At 38.1% G+C, this 4,003-nt stretch overlaps 1 long non-coding RNA gene across 3 annotated transcripts; it reads left to right on the top strand.

Annotated features, from left to right (window-relative positions):
• Positions 1-25: 25 nt before the first annotated feature.
• Positions 26-2,282, top strand: LOC122057665. Of its 3 annotated transcripts, none has more exons than XR_006133591.1 (5): positions 30-365; positions 746-1,067; positions 1,202-1,348; positions 1,464-2,125; positions 2,182-2,282. It is a non-coding gene; the product is annotated as an uncharacterized LOC122057665 (long non-coding RNA). The 3 variants fall into 3 exon arrangements; XR_006133592.1 differs by having other exon boundaries at positions 31-365; positions 746-804; positions 963-1,067; positions 1,464-2,282; XR_006133590.1 differs by having other exon boundaries at positions 26-365; positions 1,464-2,282.
• The last annotated feature ends 1,721 nt before the right edge of the window (positions 2,283-4,003 follow it).

The following is a 4,003-nucleotide window of genomic DNA, read 5'->3' as shown; positions in this document are numbered from 1 at the left end:
TTTTTTTTTTTTTAAGGGCTCATGAACCAAAACAAACTTTGTTTCCCCTTGTCATCTCACTGCCTGATTTTATTTCTCTGTTTCATGACAACGTGCTTAAACATGGTACGTTCTCAGTACAGTGGTGACAGTGATGGTGGAGAAAATACCATCAGAGGTTGCTAAAGGATAGAAGACAAGAAGAACAAAAATTCTAAACCCAATGCATAGCTCCATGTCGTAGTTTCCTTTGGCAGATTTGCTGTAGCTGTGTCTGCGATTGCCGCAGCTACAGAAGCATTGTCATGATCTGGTGGGCACAGATGATAAAAGCTAGCATGTTGAACGTAACTGCTGGAACCTTAATGGCAGCACAAAGCCTAGAGGTGAGCACCTTGAATATATCGTTAGCTCTGCTGTTAAGGTATGATTGTTAGGGAACTCATGTCCCTTATTTGCATTACCAAAAAAAAAAGTTCCTTACCTGCAGCAACAAATTGAAGAAAGGAATTGATCTGTTTTTGCCTTTTTTTATTTTGAAACTAGTAATACTGGTGATCTTCATTGCAAAATCATGTCTACTTATCGAACAAATGGGTTAGATTGGTTTTTCCTCATTCATCCCTTGTTTCTGTTTTTTGTGCTTGTACAAAGAAGGCAGCATGATTGAACCAAATGCAGCTTCCACTTTTACCTTCCATTAAGGGAAATATTAGCATTGTTTAAGCATCAAGTGTGACATTGTTCATCCATATTTCCTCTGCAGGTGATGATGAAGATGAAGAAAGCATATTACAAGGACCGTCTTCAAACAGAAAGAATAAGGTCCTCTCTGTCTCTTTCCCCTCTCTCAGTTGCTACCTTCCCTCGTAGCCTCATGCTCGTGTGAATGAAGGATGGTGTCTCACTACATAGAAGATTTTTTTTCTGTTAATACTGGTACACCCTTGAGCATTAGCTAAGCATTTTGTTTCGGTTTCCAGTGAGGAAGGTCATTCCACTGCCAATGAAGGGTGCATCAGGATCCCTTGTGTGAGAAAATTTTCTAGATGTGGCGCTGCTGCACTTCTATTACTTATTCAATCTAGGTTGTTATCCAAATATTCTCACCCTTAAGTGTTCAATATGGTTTTATTAGGATTTTAATCTTGCATACACACTTATCCAGTGTAACTTATTGTCATTTTGTGCATACATTTATGCATTTCTGGTTCCTCTACAGGCAGTTTCTGCTCTATGATGCATCAGGTACAGAGTAATGTCATTGTTGGGGACCAACAATTTATGCATTCCTGGCTTATACATTTTGTCCCATTGAGGAAAACAACGAGGAATCCTAATTCTAGCCTGTGATGGCTTGCGGCAAAAGGTAACATATTTGGTTGTTCTCCTTACTATTTTTTGCATGCATAATCATCTTGCATTAGTCTCTAGTTGGGTTATTTAATTCCATTTATTTATATGTATATGAACAAATCATGCAGTAGGGATGCTTAGCTCCCATGTGGAGACAATTGTAGAACAATGTGCATTCAGTGTTTGGCTGGAAATTTATCCATTGAAGACTTTCAATGGATGACAAGGTCTCAGAAGGCGGCATTCCTTTGGCGTCAAGGTGTAATCTTTGCTTGAAAGCATCTGAATCTGCTGCGTATATCTTCATGGAGTGCATCTATTCAAGGAAAATTTGGCAGTTTTTCCTGTCAAATTTTACCCGTCAACAATCTTCTGATTTGGTGGAATACGAAGCCGTCGGTGGTGCTCGTCTTAATCCCAATGATTATATGGACCAAAAGGAATTTGAGATGATTTGTGGGAAGAGAAGACCTCTCGATTGTTGAAGGAATACCTTTCCATGGTATTTTCAGCAGAAATGGATCTTCTTCAAAAATTATCTTTCAGACATCTCTTGGAAAATCTCCCATTGTTATAGGGAAGTTACACTGGCTGATTTATTAGCAAAAGACGGGGCTGATACTCATATGTCAATCAGTTGGCTTACGAATCCACCTTTTTTTCAAGATGAGATTATATGGGACATTCAAGGGAGATCTGGATTCTGTTTTGAGCATTGAGTCTTTTTGTACAGGATAAATCTAATGTTCCTTGTTAGACCTTGTGGTTTCTGCTAATGGCAATGCCGAAGGTGGATCCATAAGGTCTATCTGGTTTGTCTTTGCTTTACTGATGGCAATGCCGAAGGTGAAGTGTTAAGACTGCTTAATTTTCTGTCGTCTGGGTAATGCCCGGATTTTAATCTATATATCATTCTTTATAACTATTAATATAAACTTTTGCCGAAACAGAACCTTTGCAAGATGCTTCTTTCACTGCTCCTCTCTTCAGAAAATATTCCATTTGTAGTGTGAGACCGATCCTAGGCCCGATTCCTATTTCTAAAACGGTGTTCCAGCCTTCTTTTGAAGGCAATTCTTAGCTCCTCCATTAATAGTCATGCGGTTATTTCATCTACCTCCGCTTTGACTCACCCTGGTTTAATGTATTATATCCTTTGCGATGGTGATAATATCATGGTTTAAGCGCATGGTATCGGTCACCTCGAAAAATTGACATGATACGGATTGGTTGGGATAGGACAGTTTTGCCCTTGATTTTGCTTAAATAAAATCAGTGATTTTGATAGTTTTAACCTTTAGTTTGTATCGTTCCATTGATACAAGATCGGCCAGGTATCAAGACTAGCCTGTGCCGTTATTGATCTGGATCACCCAATACAACCGATCCGTGTGATACCTCAAACCATTACTCAAGGTCTATGAGAACTATGGAATGTGAACTGATCTGGGTTTGAACCATACGGTTCTTCATTCATGAAGAAAAGTAGTTGGGTGAAGAAGTCGCAAGGTGTCTATGAGCAGAGATACCCCTCTCCTTGAAAGTGTATCATTAAAGATTGCCCCAACCAGGGTCCTAAGTATTGGCAGGTGGGACAGTGACAAATGTTTGAATTTATTTTGGGAGATTGTTGGATGTGGATTTTCTTCCAACCAATGACATTAGGGTCATAATTTTATTTTGGCAATCGAAGGCAAGAGTTAAGGGGGTGCTTGTGACTTCATAAAAGGATTATTACCATCACTACTAGTTTGGGAGTTGTGGCAAGAAATGAACAACCGAAGGCATGGGTAGGATGCTCTTATGGCTGGATTGATCATAAAAAGGCTGAAAAAAATTGATACATGAGATCCCTCTTCCATCTAAGTTTAGTAAGTGTCCATCTATGAGGGAGAATATTATTTTGTAGGTTTTTAATATTAATCCCCTTGTGTCAAGGCAAAGAGCTCTAATTCTCACATTTTGGTTTTTTTTTTAATCCCAAATATTATCTGGGGCTTGGGATAGCCCCTAGAATTTGAGTAAAAAGACAAGGGGGACATAACCTGCTTTTACCCCAATCTAGGAGAGACAAGTCACTCTATCATTCTCAAAACCCAAAAGAAAACTCTTATAAAATAAACTATTACATTCTAAAAACCAGTAAACTAGGGCACCGCTTGATAACATTTCTGTTGTTTCTGTGTCTAGAAACAACAGAAATGACTTTTCACGTTTCCGAAAACAAAAACGAATTTTTTAGTATTTGATAAACTTGTTTCTCGAAACGTTTTTTACAGACATAATGCCACTAAAAAATCTAATAGAATCACAGGATGCCCAAAAGGGAGAGAGGGTTTGTTTGCCTCTTTTTAGGTTTAAATAGTTGAGAGATTTATCGGGTACAACAACATTTTTTTTTCTCTCAAATTCGTTTCTAGAAATGACGAAACAAGTTGAACTTGTTTTGTCAAAGTCATTTCTAGAATTATAAATAGGCATACATTTTGATTTATGTTTTTAGAAACATGTGAAACAGAACAACTTTATCAAATGCTTTTCATGTTGTTTCTCCATTTCTAGGAATAAGAAAACTCAGAAATCGTAGAAACGGAACGTTGTCAAATGGTGCCTAGGTTTGTCCTCTTGAATGATGCAACTTAGATCAACTGGAAGAGGATCATCACCA

Source organism: Macadamia integrifolia, chromosome 12, assembly GCF_013358625.1.
Source record: "Macadamia integrifolia cultivar HAES 741 chromosome 12, SCU_Mint_v3, whole genome shotgun sequence".
Lineage (NCBI taxonomy): Eukaryota > Viridiplantae > Streptophyta > Magnoliopsida > Proteales > Proteaceae > Macadamia > Macadamia integrifolia.
The sequence above is the reverse complement of the archived record's forward strand: the minus strand, read 5'-3'. Positions and strand labels throughout refer to the sequence as shown.